General features: G+C 34.9%; 1 pseudogene; it reads right to left on the reverse strand.

Annotated features, from left to right (window-relative positions):
- Positions 1-5,165: 5,165 nt before the first annotated feature.
- LOC149177804 (pectate lyase 1 pseudogene) lies at positions 5,166-6,151 on the reverse strand (annotated as a pseudogene).
- Positions 6,152-25,642: the final 19,491 nt, after the last annotated feature.

Raw genomic sequence — 25,642 nt, forward strand, 5'->3', positions numbered from 1 at the left:
GGAAATATTATTCATCCAATTTACTTCCCAAACAATATAAATTAAATGGCTCATAAAAGTCTATAGGCATCAATTTATGATAGACACCAAGACCCTTACCTCAAAATATATGTCACACTTCATACAACACATTTTTTCTCGATTTTTTTTTATTATAAGCTTACAACATTTTTTCTCTCCTTGATTTTTATTTTTGGTTGTTGAAGTATACCACTAAATTACATTGTATATTACAATATTGACCGAGGGACATCATGCTATATTTTGTTTAATTGTTTGAATGGTTTTCAAAAGAATTCTACACAACCACATATTAATATTTATATAGAAACTTATTTAGTTTAATACTAATATTTATATAGCGATTTATTTAGTTTAATACCAATATTTATTTGATATTAGGTTCATGCAAATACATTTAAATTATAAGGCTATACAAGTGAACATTCAATTTTTACTCAATTTTTTATTACTTTATTATTCATGTAAATGATCAGAAAATGAATAATCAAACAACAAGATGGAACAACCTGGCACATCTGTAAACCACAGTGCAATATTTCTGTGCAAAGCTCTGTGCAAGAATGGAAAATCATTAAGTCAATGATGGGCTTCCTCCAAGGTGCTTAAAATTTGTCAATATTTTCCCAAATACAACATCGTGTAAGTACATTAAGAATTGGCATTTTTTTTCTCAATTTAATGTGGTTTCTCAAAAATAGCTAAAATTGGAATGGTTTTAATGGAATGTGAATATCGAGACTTGTTAAACTTGGAATAGTTTTAGAAAATTTTGGAAGTTTGGAATTGTAAGCAATCTCACCTCTTCATGTAATATGGTTATTTAAAAGTGATTGAGATTGTGATTTTTTTATTATCAAATTTTACAATTTTTATTTTTTATTATATTTTATATATTTTTTAAAATACAATTTTATCATTTAAAATAAGTTAGAAAACAAATTAAAACACTTTTAAACCATATTTTACATGAAATTACAAAAATAAATTCCTAATAACAAGTATAAATGTTAAAAATGACTATCTATGATGTGCTATTGTGTAGGTGAAGAATAACTTATAATCTTTGATAAATAAAGGTATTACTATAAATCATTATAGCTAAATCTTAACATTTATATTATAATCATTATAAGTAGTAAATTACAAAATCAAGTTTTGAAGTTAAAATTAGAAATATCATTCACCCCATTTACTACCCGAACAATATAAATTAAGTATTTGATAAAGGTCTATAGTCACCAATTTATGATAGCAATCAAGACACTTACCTCATAATATATATCGCATTTCCATTGATTAAAAAAATAATAAAAATTAACTAAATTACAACCTTATTTTAAATCATTATTATTAACTACGTTGTAAGGCATTTCCCTCTTGTAAGAACTCTCCCGCTATCTTCACTCACTACTACATGTGGGGGGTGTTTTCAGACAATATTTAAGACAATTTTCGAGTCAATTGTCTTAACTTTAGAAAAAAGGAAACTTGTGTATTGTCTTAATTATTGTGTTTAAGCGGGTTTCTCAAAATTATTGTCTTAAAAATTTGTCTCTATAAAGACAATATAGAACATATATTATTCTTGTCTCTATAAAGATAGAGACATTAGTGTCTCTTAAGAGACAATTTGATTTGTCTCTCTAGAGACAATTTCATTTGTCTCTCTAGAGACAACTTCATTTGTGTCTCTTTAGAGACAATTACATTTTTGTCTTTTTAGAGACAATAGTTGAGATTAAAAACATATTGTCTCTATAGAGACAATATGTCCATAATTCAAACTATTGTCTCTCTAGAGACAATATAAAAAATTATTTAAAAAAAATAAATGTCCATAATTGTCTCTTTAGAGACAATATAAAAAATTATTTAAAAATAAAGAAATGTCCATAATTCAAACTATTGTCTCTCTAGAGACAATATAAAAAATTATTTTAAAAAAATAAATGTCCATAATTCAAACTATTGTCTCTCTAGAGACAATATAAAAAATTATTTAAAAAAAATAAATGTCCATAATTGTCTCTCTAGAGACAATTTAAAAAATTATTTAAAAATAAATAAATGTCCATAATTCAACTATTGTCTCTCTAGAGACAATATAAAAAAATTATTTTAAAAAAATAAATAAAATCATTTTGAATGTTCTTTCAAAGTAGTTTCACATTCAAAGTTCACAAATAGTACTCGCGTATGAGAGAAACCACCACAGAAATTGTTGTCTGATAGAAACCAGCGCATATGGATTATTAATATTACCTTTGTTTAGCAAGAGGGGATTCAATTCATTACTAAATTTACGCCCAAGTTTTACTTTGTGTTCCAACAAAACCTGGCACCCCTATAAATCTGTAGGTTTACTTTGCCAATTAAATAATAACAAGCTGTGTGTGTGGAGCTGTAATATCCCCAGGATTTTGTAAATATTTTATTTACCCTAGTTAAAAGGAAAAGAAACAAACTGATGGATGATGGTATTATATGCTGTATAAATTGACATTTTATTATTGGTAAATAAAAAGAAATGAGTTCCTGGTCACGGGAATATCATGTAACTTCTGAGGAGGGAAGTTATGTTCTTTTCTTCTTTTTTTTAAATAAAAAGAAACAGTTGCAAATCCTAACTGCCTTCCCCTCCACCGTGGGTGACTCCCAGAAAAAGGAAGGAAAGAGGAAAGGACTGTGCGGTAGAGGACCGACAGTGAGCAGGAGAAAGGAAGCTTGCCAAGTCTGGTGATGACCAGATGGTAAGGGCGCAGAGCGCAAACAATTGTCAAGGACTGTTTGTCTTTGAGTAAGCCAGGGGGGAGATTGGTCTCGAAGGACAATCTCATGGTCGGGTGGTTGGCTAACTGCAGAAAGCAGTGGTGACTTATTCTTGGAATTACTTATTGGACAGAAAACCAGGTACGAAGTGTTAACCTGAATTTCATTAATATCTGCAGTGAACTGAAGAATTTCTTTCTGCAAACTAGTCTTATCAGGGGACTTCAATTAATAGTTGTATTTAACAATATTTGCAGTGAATCTGAAGGATTTTCTTTCTGTAAATCAATCTTATTGTCTTATTAGAGGACTTCGATTAATGGTTGTATTAAACTGAAAGTTAAATTCTGTGAGTTAGCCTCATCAGAGGTCATTAATTAGAGTCAAAGTGAACCCGAGGGTTTAAACATTGGGGTCATGAGATGATAGCGGGATGGCGATAGGTACAGGGTTTACCTTAGCATAGAGTCATAATAACATCCCTCTGTTTCTTTATCTAATTAAAAGTGGTACACGGGTTTTGCATTAGCCAACGTAGTGTTTCCACAAGTGTAGATACAGACAAAGAAAACTCTGTGGTAAGGAACGTACACCGATATCTAGAAACAGTGCCATGCAATGGAAACCAATCAGAAAAGAAACTGTCCACATTAATAATTACGTTAAAACAGTGTAGCAAGAAACTGTGCATGACATAGAAAGATCAGGAAGGGTAGTAATTATTTTATTTGGAACCATTCACATGTAACATTGAAAGACAATTGACGTTTCTCAGAACCAAAGACAATTTTGTGAATGATAAAACAAAGACCTACTATTAGAGTCACGATGCGTTGTAGCCAGGGCTGAGCTACAGTGCCATGGGACAGCCATTCAAGAGCAGCATCTGAGCCTAGTTAGGCCAGATAGCAATCCTTAGGTGCGGCCAGGTCTCATACCCTGGTATTACAAACCCTTAAGTAAGGTATTTTAAGCAACAAAACCCTAAGGAACAAAAAAGAAACCTAGCAGAGTGTCATTATGCCTGTGGCAGTAAGCGGGTCCGAGACCGAAACCAAATACAAGATACATTCACAAAACTGTGCATTATAGACAGATAATAAATAACAGATATAAGTCAATAGCTGGTCGAACCCGACATCCATAGAAGAAAACTTTATATTCCATTTATCGCAAATACACCCTCAGAATATGCAGTATAGGAACAATAAAAGAATAAACGTCAATATCTGAATTCAACACCAGCGTATTTTAATTTACATTACAGTAACAAGAGAGAAGCATGCCGCAGCATGACTATGTACAGCCGTGCCATAATCCAAGGGCCGAGTCAGGAACTAAAACTATGGCTTAATGCCAAATTCCTATAACAAAGGAAATAAAACTACACACGTAAAACCCGAGCTCGGCCTCATGAACTTCCATTCAAACTCGATAGAGTCACAGTCGAAGAATACCCCTTTGCTAACCTTCCATCTATTAATAAATGAAGACTTTCCATTCGAGGGCTCGGCCGAAGGAAATGTGCATACCTGGAACCCTAGGAGGGTTTTCCTTAAATTAGAATAGGCGTCCAACCTGTATCCAAACAACCAGGGCATGAAACAAAGTAAAAAGACTGCGTCAGTATGGTGAAATAGGAAAAATTGTGACAGTTTAGAAGAGGGAAGACAACGGCAATGAGTTGGAAGTTTTACCTGAGTAGGGTGGAGCCATCGTGTGCCAGACCAGCCCTTTAGTGCTGCAACAGACTATCACCCTCGAGACCCGAACTCTGCAACCAAAAGAATGCAGGACGAGGTCACGGTTATCACAGAACAGGGCATTGCTAACTTGGAGAATCACATAAAACAATTTCACCGCAAAGTTTGTTTACCTGAAGGGAGCAGTAGACCCAGAATTGCCAGCAGTGGAACCAGAACTGACAAGTTGGCATCTCGGGCGGCATGGGTTGAGCCTACCAGAATGGGCTGCATGAGGAGCAACCTTCCAAATGAACTCCACCACACTGGACCGGGGCATAGGTTGAAATTCGCAAGTCTATGACAGTCGTTGGATAGCAAGGTGAGATCACCACCGTCGATGATGGCGGGACTACCCACGGTGCTGACTCAAACTGCCAGCCACGTACAGGACGGACCGCCAGAGTTAATGGCACCTTATCTCTGCCATGTGAAGGCAAAAGAGCTATCAGATGTCCTGGTGCCGCATGGACAGCGATTGCATGTCATCCAAGCGGCAAAGTAAATGAGCCTCAAGCTTTTACATTGGGACTGGGGAAAAATCCATGATCGCATACAAACATGTGCCAAAAATTTAAACATTAGGATTTCCCATGTTATTAAATTTTAAAATATTGCTAAAATCCGCAATCACACTTTAAGTAAACTTGCCTTGTCATGATAAGTGAAACGGTTGTTGGAAATAGTAATAGCTGTGGAATCAATGAGACCGTCTAAGCACCTGGAGAGGGTGTTGTGATCGATCCATATATCTTTAGAACCAGTGATAGATATAGCATCTGGATCCTGTTTTGTCATCCAGGTGACGGACTCCGTCACCTCAACGTTACCCGCGACGCTGGGTTTACAGTCATGGATGTTCAACCCATGAATAATAATGTTGTTCACGTTGTCAAGGCGGATGCAAGGCCCATTACTGATCTCAACATTGGCCCCTCTTCCATCAATAGTCTTGTGGCTTGCAACAGAGAGGGGCATCTGAAGCTTTATGTTCATATCTTTAGCAAAAACAATCCACAGTGGATATGAGGTTCAACGGTAAGTTTCCGGGGTGAAACCCGCTAGATGAGGGTTCAAATCTCATTGAGTATATATATGACCTGTTGTGTCTTGGCTAGAAGAGTAGGTGACCCCATAGCGGACGTCTCAGCTCTTGTTGAGGCATAAGTTTCCTGCTATTGTGCGGCTTGTAGGCGGTTGCACGTAGCCTAGGTTTATAGTGGCAGCCAGTTAGATTTGATCCTAGGTCTATTCAGGATAACTCTCGCTAGTTACCGATTGTCCTAGATTTAAAAAAATAAAAATAAAAATAAAAATAAAAAAAACAATCCACAGTGGATTCTTGCGGGTCACTCCATATCTCAAACTACCGGCAACGGATTTGTGGGATTGTCATCAGGGGTGGTGACGGTGTAGATCTGCCCTCCTTTTCCTCCATTGGCGGCGCTTCCGAAGCCCACAGCACAATCTGCCAACTTCATTCGATTCTGCGCCCAATTTGCATCTCTTCTCCAGCAGTTGTCAATGGCGTTGGAGCTGCTGCTTGCAGAAAAAGATAGGGAGGCTTGCAACAACACCGAAATCAGAGCTAATAACATCCATGCTGCGATGGCCATATGAGGAGTTAAATTCATTTGATGCATGGATGTGCCTAGAATTGGAAACATGAGGCAAAAGTTGAAGTAGAGGTAACACGATCAGATTGCATGTGAGTTTATGCAAACTTGTTTGGGTTCTTGTTGTATTTCAAACCTCAATTATATAGTGGCCATGCCATGTCATAACATGGTCGCCCCATCTCAGTGTTTTATTTCCTATAGTCATGCTAATTAATGCCGTAACTAAATCTTAATCATTTTCCACTTCATGTGACAACTTTTACTTCCCATCCCATGTCATAACATGGCCCCTCATCATCTTCGTATCATATTTACGGGAGTCATAGTAATTAATGTTTTAAATAAATGTTAATCATTTTCTATTTTATATAAAAATAAAATAAAAAATAAAGTGCTATTATTTTGGAGTTTCTATGAAATATTTTGTGGTGAAATTTTGATTTGTTTTGTTTAAACTAGTTTTTCTACTACATATATACATTCAACATTTTTTTTATTTGTGTTATTTAAACTTGTTTTTTACTACATGTATAGATCCAACAATCTAAAAAACCTTTGGGGCACTTCTATTTTACGGAGTTCACTAGTCAAACTTGTCATTTAGATGAATCTCTCCCGGATTCTACAAAAATTAGATCATAAAACAAACCGGTAATTTTTTCAAAAAATGACATAATAGAACAACTTGGGGAATTAAATATTCCTCGTAATTAAATTAGATCATAAAATAAACCGGTAATTTTTTCAAAAAATGGCATAATAAAACAACTTGGGGAAGTAAATACTCCTCGTAATTAAATATTAATTATCTTTTGTTAGTGTGTAAGTTTAAGGGTTGTTCAATTAGCATATGAATATTAATAGATGGGAAGATATTCGGGGCCATGTAACTTTTTTTAATGTTAATCATTTGACAACTTTTTTTTGGGCAAGAACTCCTGATAATTAAATATTAATCATTGCTTGTTATTGTGTGTAAATTTAAGGGTGGTTTAGTTAGGATATGAATACTAATTGATGGGATGATGTTGGTATAATGTAACTTTTTTTTATAATTATTTCTTATTTTCTAGTTTTATAAGATGCTATTTTATATACGTGTAGTCTAATTTAGAAAGGAAATTTTTTTTTTTCACAATAATTTTTTTAACTAAATTTCCATAGAGACTTTTAAAAATTCTAGTTTAAGTTGTTTAATCTGTAGATTTCGAGTGCCTGGGTCTATTTCATCTATATAATCATGATAATTAATGTCCAGAAATGGCTCTTACCCTCAAGTTTTGTAAGATCTCCTTTTATATAATCATAATAATTAATGTCCATAACTAAATGTTAAATACTTTTTATTTTGTATAAATACTAATCATTGTCTACTTCATGTAAAGATATATTTTTAAAGGAATATGATTCTTATAACTAAATAGTAATCTTATATGTATTGTCCGTAGGTATAAACGGTTGTCCTTTTCACAGTTAAATATGTTTATTGGAACAATGTAACTTTCACAATTGGGTCCCATTTTGAACTTCTCCTTATAAAACTTGAACTTAAAATCTAATAAAAATTAAAGGTAATGTTCATCATAACTAAATATTAATCATTGTATAACAACTATTCAATTAAGAGTCAATAGGTTGTTAGCTTGAGTGGTAGGGATGGTGGTATCTCATCCCATCCACTCGGGTTCAAGTCCCAGGAGACGTGGCCCATCATAATAAGGTTGGAATGATAGGGGTCTCATTGGAGTTTGGGATATGTATTGATTTGGTCTCCAAAAATCTCGGTCCTAGGCTGCATTGAGTTCTTGGTAATGAGCATTGGTTTGGTCTCGAGACATCTCGGTCCTAGGCTGAACATTGAGTGGTTTGGTCTCCAGACATCTCGATCCTAGGTTGCATTGAGTTCTTGACACTGAACATTGGTTTGGTCTCGAGACATCTCGGTCCTAGGCTTCCTGATACTGAACATCGGTTTGGTCTCGAGACATCTCGGTCCTAGACTGAACATTGAGTGGTTTGATCTCGAGACATCTCAATCCTAGACTGAACATTGAGTGGTTTGGTCTTGAGACCTCTCAGTCCTAAGCTGAACATTGAGTTCCTGATATACGTGGCTTGATGGTTGTTGCATTATATCTTGAAACATTTTTTCCTTGAAAAAACAACATTTGCAATATGAATCACAAAAATTTAAAATCTAACAACAAAATACTCTTTCAAAATCATACTATCCACGAAACGTTACGTAATTGGTCGATAGATTTGAATAACATAATATTGTGAATGTAATATATTGAATACCACTAATTAAATTATATAATATAATTAATGGTTTATATTTAAAAAATATTTAATTAATTTATAGAGTTTAAAATAGTTAATGAATAGGTAAATTATAAAGGTATTTCTTGCATAAGGGTTATTAGTTTCAAATATTGTGGATTTCACATGTATAAAATTCACTTAGAGATTATATGAGTACAAAGCTAACATATTTTCCATCACATTATGTGAATACATATTCAACCAACCAACTTAGTTATCAATTTTTTTTATCATAAAATTAAATAAATAAAAATATTTAATTATAATATGGTAAATTATACATTATAACTTATTAATTATAAAAAATTATTATTAACTAATTATAATATATAATATAATATAATTGAATATTTAATATTAACAAGTTATATAATATAACATATTATGCTATAATTCTTTAATCTATATTATATAATATAAATCATTAATTATTATATAATAATTAACATCGAATTATTTAGTTACAAATGGAGTCAACATATTTATTTTAATTAAAAGATATAATAATTAATAATTACATTATTTTTTAATAATAATTGATCAATTATATTAAATAGGGGTAACCTAATTTATAGATAAAATAATTTTTTTGCAAGTGATACAATTTCAAGCAAGAATGTGAAATATATTTTTGAATACATAAATGGATTCAACACCATGAAAACCTCCCGATTACTCAAGTTATATTGATTAACAACTTAGACTTAGCGTTTTTAAAATCTCTAGATTTTGATTTAAATTAACAAAAAAAAATCACTTATTAAATATAATAACAAATTATATATTATATAAAATATTTGGAAAAACATATATTATTATTTTCTTAATTAGTTTGTTTTCAGACATGTGGGAATAACCCCAGACTTCAAAACTCGTGACCTAGGGGCATCTAAATCCTCCAAATCATCCAAGGATTGTAGTTTCCCCAGGCCACGCCAACTTATATGAGTTGCTTCATACTAGTGGCTAGAATTGTTCCCACAAGATTTCACATAGTGACTTCTTGTGTTTATTTACTTATTATTCCACCTTCAATCAAGTATTTTCATAAATTTGAGCACTAAGTTATTGATAATAAATCTCAAAGGGCTATGACAAAGGAAATAAGCCTTAAGTGTGTAAAGATTACTAGAATTCGCGTGATGCATCCATGAATTAAATTATAATATTATTTGGTCATGACACTCATATTATGAATCATGATGGTACATATACTTGGTGCACTAAGTTCATGCATGCTTGTATGAGAGAATCAATTGCATGATTGAATTGCATGAGAAGAAATAACTTCTAATAATTTTGATGAATTGTTGAGTGGTGGAATGAATCCTTCGTCCTGCAAAGTAATGTGGAAGCTAATTAATTATGAATTTAGAGTTGTATATTTTAGTTTTGACCCTTTGGTTGTTGGAATAAATGTTTGAATTCATTATGGAATGCTTCGAATGATTTCCATTCAAATAAATAATGCAATGATAGTTTCATTTCAATTTATTTTAAATCAATTGAAAATGATTGAATCGTTATGTGTATAATAATTCCGAGGTCAATTTAGGGGATGTTATAAACCTTGCAATGAAAATATTTTATGTATGAAAGCTTACCACTCTTTAGCTTATTGAAAGTACAAATTTCCATTGAAATGGCCTTGGTTATGATAATGAAGCTTGAATACTAGCATATGTAGGATTCAAACATCATGAGAACAATCTCATATTTATGAAATTGTATTCCTATACGAAGCACATTTGTAAAATAAAAGAAAAAGGAAGAAAATTTGATTTAAACTATTATGATTAATATCATGAAAACTGTATGCTCGAGATATAGGTGAAAGGGCCAGAATGGTGATGCCTTGTCTATACGAGGATGGTCTGAGAACAAAAAAAAAATAAGTCTTCGAGTAGGAGATCTAAATCTCCAAGAAAACATGTAAAGGTGTGCTAGAAATATGGAAAGGAAGGGCATTTCAAAAAGGACTGTAGATCTAAAGCTCCTAAGAAAGGAAAGGGATCTAATGATACTCCTTCTGTAGAGGTGAAAACCACCTCAGATGAAGGTGGGGTCGCTGCAAGTGAAAACCACCTCAGATGAAGGTGGGGATGTGCACTTGTCTTCTTCTTCAAGTACACATGTAGATCATGAGGCATGGTTGATTGCCTTAGGTACATCTTTTCACTTCACTCCCTAAAGGGGGTGGTAATGCGGGTATGAGAAATATGATGGTGGTGATTTATTCTTAGGGAATGACAGGAAGGTTATAATCATCGAATGTGGAAAATTCAAGCTAAAGTTGCAATGCACAAGGATTACAACACTTTTGGGTGTTCTTCATATTCTTTCATTGGCCGAAAATCTGATTTCTGTAAGAAAGATGGTTGATGCAAGTGTAAAAACAGTGTTCAAGATATATACCTACAACATTGTTCAAGGAGCACTGGTATTGATGCGAGGAGTTCGAATTGGAACTCTGTACAAGTTTCTAGGTAGCATTGTTATTAATGGGTGTAACAGTTCTATGGTTCCTAAAAGTGGATTAGAAAATCTAGTGGTCTCTTGAGAAAGCACCATGTTGTGGCATGAAAGGCTTGGACATATTAGAGAGAAGGGCCTTTGAATACTTCACGGTAATGGTATGGTTGAAGGTATGTCTAATTTTTCTTTGGTTTTCAATTTCTGTGAAGATTGTGTATATGGGAAGTAGAATCGGGTGAGTTTCCCCTCTGGTGCTAAGAGGGCGAAAGGGATATTAGAGCTTGTGCACAATGATGTGTTTGGACCTGTGTCAGTTCCATCATTGGGTAAGTCTGTGTACTATGTATCATCTATAGATGACTTCTCAAGGAATACATGGATATATTTCCTCGGGAATAAATTTAAAGTCTTTGACAGGTTTAAAGAATTTAAGGCTCTAATGGAAAGCCAGACATAGAAGAAGATAAAGGTGTTGAGGATAGATAATGGTGGGGATTTCTGGAAAAAGGAATTTGAAGAGTTTTGTAAGAATTGTGTTATAGCATGGTATAATACTACTACATACACACCTCAGCAAAATGGAGTTGCAAAAAGAATAAACAAGACGTTGATGGAAAAAGTAAGAAGCATGCTCAGTGGTGTTGGGTTAGGACATGAATTATGGGCAGAGGTGGTGGAGACAACATGTTACTCTCCTCTACTTTCAAACTTCTTTGATTTTGTTTCTACATTTTTCCCTTTCAACTCCCTTGGTTCTATACTTCTATGGTTGAACCTCTCAAGAAACTCCCTTATCATTTTTCCCTGCCCTTCACTAGCCTTCAATAGGCGTTCATTACTGTTTATTAGGTAAGTCAACTCTTGTTGTAAGTTTCTAATGAAATCCATAAACTGAGAATTTTGTGGGGTCTTGAGGGGCATCTCTTCCATCCTATGACAGTTTGCTTCCTTTGTGTACCTTATAAAACAATATGATCTACTATCATTATTCCATATCAACATTTCTAAACACATTTTTTTAATATAATTGTGATGATTCCTAATAGCCTGGGGCTAAAACTTGGCTCTGATACCATTTTGTAACACTTCTCCATCTAGCACTTAATTTTTATTTTCTTTTTAGTCAATTTACACCCAAAATTTATTTTCAATCTTAAGTGTATTTCCTAAGTTTGGTGGTGAGTACCCCCCCTTATTATATTGATAACCAAAGGTTCATACGAAAGTTATCTTTTATTTTCCTCCCTTTTCATTATAAGATTAAATCCTTAATTACTTGTATACCTAAAGCATGTGATATTTCCTCTTTTGGTTGTACATGAACAAGTTAGAGGTCATGTAGGTCCTACTCCTGACTTAGGCTAATAAACCTCCCATAAAGTTGTTATGTTTCTCATGCATTTCAGTAAGGTGGCTTATTATTGTTATGAGCTTAAATTACCTTCACATATATTGTGTTTCCTTCATTATTACATTGGTGAAATTTCTGAGCATATTCACAATGGTTAATGTGCCTAGTTGGGGTTTAAAATTCATGTTGCATGGTGAATGGAATGTGGCCATGTACTTGAGCACCATGTGATTATCACATGGTCTCCTGACACTTACCCCTTCACATTGGGATCTGCTTCATGCACATCCAATGGCAGAGAGCCCCGATCAGTTTCTAACCTAGTAGCTAGGTTGTCATCTAGTTCATTTTGGGGTTTCTATCCATTTGTCTCAATTCTCTCAAGCTCTAGCATCACCACCATGGAGGAACAACAAAGATGATAGCACCCAGTTTAGAGTTGCAGGTTATTGCGCCATTCCCCAGGCATCCTCTCACTCGTGGTAATTATGCTAACTGCACTTGCTATTTATTAATCTGCCTTGTCTCTTGAAATTTCTCTGTCATACTTAAATGATTTGTTCCTTCAAGGTATGTAATGTAAATCCTTCAATCAAAGCCAAGTGTATCGGTGACATGGTTTGGCTGCAACTCCTTGTCATAGTTTTCGCATTGGTTTCTTTCCCCATGTATCTACTTCTGACGATTCTCAGTGTTTCCTGTATGATTCATACTAATGAAATTTTAAATTTATTAAGATATGAATTTGGGTTTTCTTATTGTGTTCTTGTTCTCGTTTTTTTCTCTTCTAGGCTCAAGATGGTCTAGAGAGCCAACATTTTTGTAATCCTATGAGAAAATGCTTCCATGAAGAAAAAGGTAACCAATGTCAATTTCTTTCCTCAAACATGATTACTACACACCCTATTTAGGTGCCATTGGTAACCGGGGTTTCGTTAGTGGTTGCAGATAAATGGGAGCAAGAAATTGTGCCTTTCTATGGGTATTACAATAAGATGGTGTTTTGATTTATTATTTTTCACCATTCATTCCACTACATTTCCTCTCCTCATGAAAGCTTCTATACTTCTCTGGTGGTATTATGCAGGTAGTTTTGGAGTATACCTATTTCGATATCCATCTTCATTAGTTTATCTATAGCAACCCTTTTCATTAGTTTATCTATGGCAACCCTTAAGGAAACATCAAGGTTAGTCTTTCCTTACATAGTTGCTTATGTCACCTCTAGGTTGGTTCTTTACATGCCCCTTGTTGCTCGGAGGAGTTACCAATGTTCATTGTTCTGCTTCGCTCTCGTGTGGTTTGTTTAATTTCCTTGTTTTTTAAAAAATCCTTATGTTCAAGAGAACATATTTTTCAATTTCACCAGTCTCTGAGAAACATATACCACGCAGTTAGTACTTGTTTCAATTTTCAATTGTAAATGTAATATGTACTTGGGTGATTGAAGTTTACGTGTAATTATGCTTGGACTGAACACTTCCCCAGTCTGCTCTCTATGAGGAATCCCTGACTCTATTTTAATAAGCTAGACTCTAGACTTTGTCCTTCTCTTGAAATGGTATATCATATGTTTCTATATATTCAATTAATTAATGGTCTTTTCTTCCATTGTTGTATTAACTGTTTATGGCATGTAATATTTCATTTAGTTATTAGCCTCCTATTTGTATACTGCAAATGGGTGATTTAGATAATCTAAATATGTATTTTTTCTCATTCTTCAGGTTGATTAGTATAATCACTTTTATTTTAATTTTCTGGAATGTAATAGATGGTCATATAATGTCATATTAGGGGTTATTTTTTACCTTACGTTTTCCCCCAATTCTTTCTTACTCCTCGTTACATAATTACCGTTATATGTGTTCCTACAAAATATATTCTCCCATCCGAGATATGCCTCATAATTCCATTCCAATCCTCACCGACTCTAAATGTTTCAAGGAATAGGTGGAGTTTGGTTTCCATCAACTTCCATCCTTGTTTATTAGGTCTAACCCTATCTGGGCATTAGCAATATTAATTTTTTAGTATGTCTATGTGTACCATAGCCTTAAAGGTTGTAACTGACCACTCATAGTTTATATATATAGATAGATATTCTCCTTTTTGGCCACTATGCCTACTGAACTTCTAATCATGATAGTTTTCGTGTATCATGGGGGGTTGACATTTGACTTCCAACACATTCATGTATTGGGATTCTTATTTATGTCTCTCCCCCATTTAATTTTGTGGTGAACATTGTTTTTATGTGTATTGATTATACACATAGAGTAGAGCTCCCCTCTACTATTGTAAATCAAATAATTTATTTCGGTCAACATAACCAGTTTAATCTCGCAAAGAAACCAATAAAGTCCTATGTTATCGCTATCAATTATAGGTATACCTAGAACCCTCCTCTGTGTACATTGTACACCTTTAGAAATCAGATTGGTTCTTTCATTACCCTCATCTATCAGTTAGTGAGAATTCGCAAAATTTGAATGAATAGTTTATTTTTTTTAATTTGAGTAAAAAATGATGAATCCCTTCCTAATACCATCATTATACCCAGCGAGGAATTTCTAGCTAAGTATGGAAAAAAATAAAAATTTGTAATTTTCACTAAGTCCCCATGTTATACCCAATATACTTATCTTCTTTTGTTTTAGGTTTACCATAATACTTGTAATGCTAACAGTTGCAAAATTATATCAATGTGTTTCCAGTATACTTGATCACATAAATATGTTTAAGATATATGATGTAACAAGTCTAACTATTCTGCAACTAATGATTCACACATTCATTTTATTTCCTAAGATATTCACACACTAAATCTTTGTATGTAGGGCATATAGATTTACTTGGTCACCTAGTACCTACCCATTTTACTGTTGTTGTTCACATATTTAACTTATTTTTCATACTGTGCATGTACATAACTTACAAATAGACCATAATGAAATAATTAAGGTACACCCCATAAAAAGAATGATTAAATCATAACCAACAAACAACATAATTAACGTGTAACTCGTAAATAAAAATTCTAACCGTCTTCCAACCAGATTTTACCTGGGATGAACGCTTTTCCATCCAACCATGAACCGTCACCACTTGTTCTCCCAAGCTGAGATCTCATTTCTCTTGAATTGATAACTTTTTGTGATTCCATAAAAGTTATTTTTAAACCTTTATTTCTGTAGAAGATCTTTTCTAAGATGCGTCCAGTTTTTTAGGGTCTGTCAACCCTTCAACTTAGGCTTTGTTTCTTTATTTTTTTCATTTAAAGCCCACACTTTTCTCCTGAGGTGCTTTATCCCACCTTTTTCTGGGTGTTTTTATGCCCCTAGTAATTTAATAAATTTTCTCTCCCATTATATTAAATCTTGCTAATCAACCCCTAGGGATTTTTAAGAATGATTTAGGGGAAAACTATCTTGATCTTATGTAATTAAGTTTAGAGTTATGTCAACGAGTCATGTGAGTTGGTGAGGTAATACTTATCATACAAAAAAATAAAATTGTTTTACCCGAGTTGGAGTCGTTACAGGAGCGCTCAGTCCAGCATTCACATTTCCACACTAGTGATTACCAACATCACAATGTAGCATTCCATGCCTGACGTGGTTTTCTTCCAACAGACATGAAGACAAACAACACTTCAGAAAATATTGCTTGAGCATTAAACATGTCAAACCAACAACAGATAAAATGTGATGCTTAAGAAATAAAATGACATAGAACTATTTCCTTCAAAGCCAAAGTTACCCAGCATTGGCATGAATATAAGTGATAAATATATAAAAGTGAGAACTGAAAATTGATGTCAGAACACTCCTATAAAATCTAAATCATGCCAGCATTAATACAGAGCAGAAAATGCTTTCCTCGAAGACCACATGAGCTGTGATGCTTCGAGATAAATGTAAATATTTGATTTTACTGTGGTAATTGGTAAAATGAATTGACTATTATTATCTGTTTGATTTAATAATATTTCCTGTGGATCTTTTTTCTTAAAAATAAAATGTTTCTTGAAAAGCTGGCAACTTCCCAAGAAGTTGGTTGCTGTGTGTCCCAATATACCCTAACTGCTTTCCTAACGGGGTTTTTTTCCAGAGGAAAGGAGGCAGGAAGGGGGTTCTGTGTTGTAGGTATAGGCAGAGGGAAAGAAACACACAAACAAAAAAAATCTAAGTCTGGTGAGGACCAGATAGCCACGCACGAAGGTGCAACAACTTGCTGAGGGCAGTGGTCCAGCAAGGGAGCTAGGGGGGAGATTTTGGTCCTGGAGGACGAATCTCAAGGTTGGGTGGCATATTGGAAGCGGGAGAAACAGAGGAGGCCCGACTCTAGAGTACTTGTAAGTTACAGCAGTTCAGGTAAGTGAGTAAACATTTATAAGTAATTCTGTAAGGACATTAGAAAAAGGTAAATGTACTGTATAGAATTAACAACTACTGTTAGAAAACTCAAGAACTTGCTGCTGCCACCGAGGTGGTGATAACTGAAAAAAAAAAAAAAAACATACATACATAGGATGTATTCCCCTGTTGTTTAATAAATGTTTTTTTTTTTTTTTAAATCATAGTAGAAGTGATAATCGAAACCTCCACGAAGGTGGGCGAGTGCTATGGACGCTACCGAGTGGTTGTAGTTGACAACTGTTGTCGGACTATTCCTAAATACAGGGGGACTGTATAGTAGAGGTTATGTTGGGAAAAGAACTGTTACAGCATCCTTGTTAAACACCATTAGCAAACGAGTCATGCAAGATTTAGTGCAATAATTAATAGAAGTATAGGTTTCATAGAATGCTATAAGCTCCTTGCCACGAACGAAAATGGAGTTAAGCACTAAGGTTTCCAAAACAAAAAAAAGGAAAGAAAGTCAGGTTGATTCCTTCATGGAATCTGCCCTGGGTTTGACAGCTTGAGCATTGGAACCCTTGTGAGACGTGTCGGATTGGAAATTCGTGGACTCTGAGAGTATAAGCCCCGGGAATGGGGAGTAAAACAAAAAGATAAATCCTCTGCAAATTAGGATGAGTAGTAAACATTCTACCTACAAAATAAGTGATGTTTAATAATCCAGAATTCCAGTGGAACAATTCCTCCAAATGAAAAAGGGAAATCTCCACTACCAAGAATGGGTGAGGTCCCAGTTCTGTGGTTTACACTGCATGCACCCACATTAGAAACCGCTGGGTCTAGGAGAGTGTTGAACTCATGGGCAGGGGGTCTCGGGTCTTGGCCACATTGATACATCGTAACCAGAAGATAGGTTACAGTGGTTGTGAGTGGCAGGGCCGTAACCCTCGAAAACCCTCATGCGGGGCCAAACCCCCAAACTGATTAAAAATAGTAAATACATCTGGTTGGATTAAGCAGAAAGCACAACAAATGACATAGTTAACACCGAAAATCAATTCTTCAGGATGAAACGTAAAGCTGGAAACCGAATAAATATATATATACTGTTGTACAGAGCCACAAATTTAGGGAGTCGAAAACAGCTCTAAACAATCAAATAGAACTAGAATCTGAGCGATAAATCATTTCAGTGAAGCCATAATACATGTTCAAGATTTCAACAAAAATTTCCATGTTCAGTTCCAAGTCTAGTAGACAAATAAATGGAGCGCACAATACATATTACATTATCAAAAGCTGGGCCATGAAAATGGAGAAGCCACCCAGGGACATAAGTTAATTCCAGGTAGACCTGGTATAAGTAAACAATCAGAATAGCATGCACAGCCAGCACGGCTCAGAGAAAGCAAACCATGAGGAACGAAGCCTCATATTCATTTAACTAAAACAACAAAAGCCCTCTCGGGGATAACTTCACCAGAAGCCAAAACCGGGCCACCTATCCACGAGCTCTGGAAAGCGGTAGACACAAATCAGGCGCAATAGCCTGTAGACGAGGTCTAGATCCCATTCCTACAAACAAAAGCAAGTGGAATTTCATCATACCGGTGGAAGCCAGGATGGTTATCCGCTCACCACTCCGTCCAATGCCATCCGCAACCTAGACAAAAGGAGTGGGGGTACTTGCATGCGAGCAAAACACTATGGTTAAAGAATTGTAAATACTTATCCTGTATATGATGGGTCTATCTGCAAATCAAACGATTGTAAATCAACGAACTAGGAAAGGAAACTGTCAAATAATTACCCGGTCGATAAATTTTGGTGGTGGGATTAGGTTCTGAAACCTCGCGCACATGTTCTCTGCAACCAAACCATAGAGCCGAGACTATCAAGCCCTCATATGAGGCATGAGGTGGAACAAGTTCCAGGTCTTCCCGCGGAAGAATGGGACTACAACCCAGCGCCAAGAGTAGTGTAAGTCGGAAAGCATCCATGGCAGCCATAGGATCGCCTCTCTCGTCTCATAGCCGTCGATACATGAAGGATCCCGAGGCGGCAGCTGGAGACTGCCCACGCCACGTACCTAGGGTGGGACATACAAGTTAATGCTCAATTAATGTTAACCCAAATCAATGTGTATCAAACAACACAAAAACCACAGCATCGCTAATTTCATAGCCCTGGGGGATTACACGAATCATCGGGTGGAGATCGTGTCAATTGCTAACAGGTTCGAGTCATGGAGAACTGCATGGGAATCATCGCAGTCATGTCCAACCGGTTGGGTAGTTGTACAGCTATAGGACTTGTTTCATGCAAGTTTTAAAGTGAGCATTTTTGTGAGCGTACATAAGAATAGGAATTGCAGACCTGTCAACCGTATAGAGAATAACTCATGTGTTGACAATTATGTACACATGATATAGGACTGTCAACCTTATAAAGCACGTCTATGTGTTGGTAATTATATAGCTGTGTATATGTATATATTAAAAAAAAAAAAAAAATTGCAGCGGGATATACGACATGAGCTTAACATGGCCACCCATATATAAATGCAATGTCCAACCAGCATATTTAATTACTGTCAACTTTTCAACAGCGTGCCATCTTATAAAGCTTTAATATCTACTTCAAACGGGAGTCAGAATTTTGGATTTAAGATGCTACCTTAGCTTTGATAAGCGTTCCATCTCCCAGTTTTACTATTGTTAAAGAAGAATCTGTAGACTGTTGAATGGAAACGACTTTAGATTTAGACAATGTGAATCTTTATGCAGAAATCAATCGAGAGCCCAATTAATGAAATGGCGATATTTTTATGTGTTTGACAGACAACATACCCACAAGAATACCCAGGCAGGCTTGATAGCCATAGTTATCAACTATGTAAACCAATTTTAGAGTTAAAATAAATCCTCAGACATAGCTAGATTTCAGAGAAAGTTTTAACAAGCCATAATATATTACAAGCAACAATCATCGCAACTAGCATTCCCCCCAACAGTACACAACAAAAGGCACTTGAGCCTTCTTGAAATATTTGAAGAGTACAAAAAGTTTTTGTGCAAAATGTGCAAGAGTATATAACGAAAAAAACTGTCTTAGCATATAAAAATAGCTCTGTAATGGAGTTGAACTAAGATAGCTTAGCCAACTCCACCAATGAAAACATCTGCACAGTACCCAAATCACATATAGAGAGATGTGATAATGCTATTCTAAGCCCCAAATACAAATCAGAATTAAATGTCGGAACTCAAGAGCAAACTCCAATGATACAAAACTAATTGAATCTGCCAATCCCTAAATATGCAAAAGCATCTTAACAAAGCTATTCAAAAGCATCATCATCGTCATCTGGAAGGGGTTGGGCCATAGCTGCTACAAGTTCTGCCTCGTACCTGACAACATAAAAGATTGTAAGCCAAAGTTTCAATCTTTTAGAAATGGAACAAATTATTTCAATAAAAGTTAACAAAAAATAATAAGAAAATAGCATTCTACTTACTGCTGTTGGGTTGCAAGGTCTATCTGAACCTCAGGAGGAGCAAGAGCAGGTGACTCCACAAAATGAAGGTTTGGATCCCTATAAAAATAACCCATTATAGAATCAATGAAATTTTTTTAATATAACATTCATATTAGGGAGCATCAGAAACTAGATTAAAGGCTCACCCTGAGAGCTTCCGTGCCAAGTACAGGAATGGCTTCTCAAAGTTGTAGTTACTTTTTGCAGATATCTCATAGTACTAAAGATTCTTCTTTCTATGAAAAGTAACTTGTTTAGCTTTCACTTGCCTATTCTTCACATCAACCTTGTTTCCACAAAGAACAATAGGAATGTTCTCACACACCTTGAAATTCACAAAGATATTTAGCTAATTAGTTCAGGCAGTTGTGCCACCACACAATTAAGGAACCTTCATTTCTACTTAGAGATCCAACCCCTTTGTAAAAGAGATACCTGCAAAGATCTTTGTGCCACGTTGGGACATTATTGTAAGTCAATTGTGCAGTAACATCAAACATGATAACTTCACATTGCCCATGAATACTGCAACAAACAAAATCCCAATCAGTAAATAAGAAGGAAACAAGTAAATGCTTAGGCAGACCCGAAATTAGACGAGTGAATGGAATCAACTCAAGAACAGCATTACTTAGTTATGGCTTGCAACCTTTTGGCCGAGCCCCTTCCTTTAAGAGACATAGGTGTATATAATTAGAAAATAAATAAATAAAACAATGTCTGCTTGCCGCAAACTGTATCGACCCTAATCTAAGGCAGAGATTATTGCAGGTTGTGTTAAGATGCGGTAGAGCATTTCCTCTGTAATAAGGAAGGCCAAAAAGCAGAGTGGCGTAGCTGGAGACCCACTCTGTGGACATTATCTAAGCCAAATGGAACACCCAAAAAGGAAAACTGGGTTTGGAATAGAATGGAATAGCAGGTTGGTAGGGTTATTATCTTGTCCGTGTTTTAACTCTTTCCAGCATACAAGTATTAATAACCTGGAAGCAATCAGGAATTAATTCAAAAGAACACTGTAATTGAGGGGCAGGGTTCGGACCCTCTCAACAAGGGAGGTTGTAAGCTTAGGGGATAAGACCCTCTTCAGTCAATTACATAAAACATCATATAAACTGTATAGGAATGTGTAGCTAAACCAAACAAAAAACGTGACATAGATAAAAGTTGTGCAATACTATGAACTCATAAAACAAAAACGAGTACAAATTCCTGTACAGAAAGGCCGCGGTGCAGTAACCTTTAAACAAGCACAAACGAGGAAAAAATATTATGTCGTTAAAAGCAGTATACCCTCACAATAAATTATAGTCCAGTAAACAAGGAGCCTAATATGTCGTGAGAAAAATAAGCACAAGTGTGCGTTAAAATATATATACAGTTACAATTGTCCGAGCAGAGGAATTGCAGTCGAACATCCAAATTCAAGAGTCTAAAATTACATTTGTCATGTCCATGGTAACTGGAGCCTGGAGGGAACGAATAACCCTCCCCACCCTGGTTCACTCAAAAATAAAGGTGACCCAGAGGGTTACCTTCCTCTAAACACAAGAAAAACTCTGAAGCAAAACAGACGTAGCTGCGGTCGGTAAGATTCCCCATACCTAGAACTCGGAACAGAACAGGGGTGGGGTTTTCCTTAGTCTTTAGGCCGTGTGAGGAACGGGTGCCTAATCTGTACAAGGAGCAACCCGAATAGCACATGTTAGACAACAATAGAAGTAATGCAAACCGCAGTAAAACAAAAACTCAAGGAATTTATCCTCGTGCTTGCCAAGACACTTACCACTAAAGAAAACTCCAGCCAACGAATGAACAACACTCATTCCAATGCTGTAGGAGGACCCCATTGCCGAATAACCCTACAGACGCATGATGCATGAGCATAATTGAGAAGTTTATCAGTAAATAAAAAAGAACGCATAGCCAAAAGGTTACAGAAAGAACAAGACATTGTGCGGTTATCTACTTGATGCGTTTGGAAATGAATCCTCCGGCATTTGAACAGGGTCTATGAGCTAGGCTCTCCGAGATGGAATGCATGGACTGAACCAGAGCAAAGCTGCAGAGAAAGTTCCTAAAAAAATGATCCCATCACCCAAGGCAAGCGTTAGTTTAGGCGACAGCCCGCAGAGACGATCTGCCACCATTGGATTACAAAGTGTGCCCTCCACTGTTGATGCAAGGTGAAAAGACCGGACAGCCTACCGGCCTCATACAGTACAAAGCAGAGCAGGAGATAATTCTCACAGTAATGGATAAGGGGTGCCACGTGATGGCTAAAGGGAAAACGTATAGTTACCCCCTGAACCATTGCCATGTGGTTAACATGCGTCCAAACCATATTACAGAGATTTTTATTAAAGTTAAAAATCAGTACACCAATCCCTTAACCATACCCGTATGACAATTGATGTGCATAAAGTGACATAAGGTAAATGAATCATAGAGAATTGTATATATAATTTCAAAGGGTAATCCCGGGTATGTAAAACCTTATGACTATATATATATATATATATTCTTGAGAAATGGGGTTATGACAGTACATCATGAGATTGTGGTCTTAACCAGATGTCTGGCGAGGCCAGGGGCTCGTTTGCCTCGTAACCGCTTTAGAGGCCAGAAAAGAAATCCAAACGCCTTGACTGTAGGTTTTCCAAAAGCCAATGCAGATAAGGAAACGTCAACATTAAATTCTTTATCCTACTTCTATATGATATTTTCCTGGGGAGCTTACGCTTTCATAATAAATTTTATTGCTATACATGTTTTGCTATGTATCGTCACTCGTTGTTTAGGTTGTGGCGTTGGGGAATTACATAATTCATATTGTGTTGACTAAGATTTTCTACGTGGAAATAATCCTTATACCCTCTCTTGGAGTGTTGTGTTTATTACATTGGCGAAAACATTGGTTGCATTAGTGGCAAATATTCACTTATGAAGGCAAATCTAGTTAATCCTCCTCCATATGCTTAAAGCAATCAACGATGAACATTGTTGCATTCTCAAGATCGACAAAACCTTAGAAGCATCATATGCATGATGTTTATGCTAAGATGAGCCCCAAAATGCGATTTAGTCAAAGTCCAGAGTACTTCCAAAAGCCGAATCAAAATTGTCGTAAGTGTCAAAAATAGACTCAACAAAACCACTTATAGGAATTTGCTAAGAAAAAGTAAATAAGAGAGACAAAACTAGTGATAATAAAAAAAATAAAAAATAAAAAAATTGTTGTTTTATAAACGCTCCCAATTTGCTAAATGCCAAATTATTTATCTGCCATATTGGTGAATTCTCCACGTAGAACGATACAAGTAATAAACATCACAATGCTGATGTCATTAAGAGATATATGATAATAAGGCAGAGAGAAAAGAGGTGTCGGGCACACGGGAGAATGTGAAAGACGAGAGACGGAGAGGCTGCTTTAAGGCAAGACGAGTTTTTAAAGAAAAAAACTTAATAGGTTGCATGTGTTAACCTTAATGCATTAAGGTTATTAAAATTAGTGCTTATATTTAACGGAAGTGATAATATACATATACATTAATATTAAAACAATATAATGGACACCATGTAATTCATATAACTCGTTAACATAAAGTATATAATGGGTTGAGGTTATAATTAATATTTATGGATGACTATAATTTTTTATTAGAAAAAATAGGATTTATAGGATGTGGTATTATGAAAATATATTTAAATTAAATTTTAAAATTATAAGTTAAGGTTTTATATATATATATATATATATATAAACAGTGTTACTTTATATTATATAAAACATATATTAAGTATAGTATAAAAATGACTCACCGAGTTTTAAGGAATGAGAAGGAATTTATATAATGTGGATTTAGTCATTTAATAAATTAGATAATAGAGCTTAAATTTGTTTAATTATTATTAAAGTATTATGTTGAAATGAGTAATAAAAATTGAATTTTTTTATTTAATATTAAAATATTATGTTGAAATTGATAAGTTGTTATTTTACTTTATTATTTATTGGAAGTGTGAATATTTATATTATTATTATTTTTAATATATTGTGTGTGGTATTTTGAGTTAATAAGAAATTTAAGTGTAAATTGATTATCGATAAAGAATTTATTGTCAAACATATTAGGCATACCAAATCATTCATGGATGGTAATGGTGGTAGTGGTTCCAAGAATTTCAAACTATAAACTAAAGATTTAACGAGTGAAAATTAAGGTGGAAGAATCCCTAGTCTAACTTGAAGATGGATGAATCTATGATAAAAGATATCAAGTGGGAACTTGATGAGATAAGCCAAGATTCACAATGAAAATCATGCAAGTGATGGATAAATCACTAGGGGACAACAAGCACATCATTTCAATTGTGGGGACTTGAACCCAAGCTGCTCTAGTAAGAGCCAAGTATCTTGACCTACTGGGCTACAATGGAAGCATAACAATGGATTAAGCTTTCATGCAGGTGGATTAAGCATAACCTAAGACTTAAATAAGGATGACCTCATGTATGTGTTCCATTTGGATAAGCACAATATGTATAGTGATCATGGAATTTTAACATGATATTGACGATTTAAATGATTGTACAAATGATAATATCTTAACATTGAATTTGACTCAAATGTCCTTGGGGAAGGAAGAATATTCGACAAGCAGTTAAGGCTGAAGATGATGAGACTCATTTGAAATTTAATGATGTACTTAGATGAGTATACCTATGATGTAATGGTTAACTTCCTAATAGAAAGAACAAGAAATGTATATTGAAAAAGTAATTGGTACCTCGGTGAAAACATGACACTAATAGTACTCATGGGATAACATAATCCTGTTCAGGGTTGGACCACATCCTCACATAGATCCTAGAGGGATGTTGAACTGTTTATACAAGTAAATGAAATTAATTCATGATAAGAATGCTTATAGTGTATTGTTCTATATTTGATAAGTATTGAGATGATTCTCATATTAACGATGTTTCGTGATATGATGGTATGTGGTAAATGTATATAGTTCTAATGAGAGGTTAACGATGTATATGTGGTGCTTATTTATTTATTTGTTATGATAATGATGTTGAATTCTCATGATGGATATGATATGCATAGGGATCATGATGTAAATTGACATGTGGTTCATTTATTATGAGATGTCATGATATATCCTTGATGCTGATATGTTGATGTTATAACTTATGAGAGTATTTTATGATGTGAAACATGGGGTAATTGCATGCAAATTTTATGACATTCAAGAGTATGCAGATCTTTACTATTCAAAATGTTGTGATAACAATCACTTTATGTTATTAGGATGAAATGAAAGTGTTGGCATCTGGACTATTTCTCTGATACTATGATTATAACTAATGCATTGATTGCATGTTGAGATGTGGTGATTGACAGGAAATCCACGAATGGGATG

This window comes from Pinus tabuliformis, chromosome 4_1 (genome assembly GCF_031772625.1).
Source record: "Pinus tabuliformis cultivar Carrire ecotype Pingquan chromosome 4_1, CPIR1, whole genome shotgun sequence".
NCBI classification, from domain to species: domain Eukaryota; kingdom Viridiplantae; phylum Streptophyta; class Pinopsida; order Pinales; family Pinaceae; genus Pinus; species Pinus tabuliformis.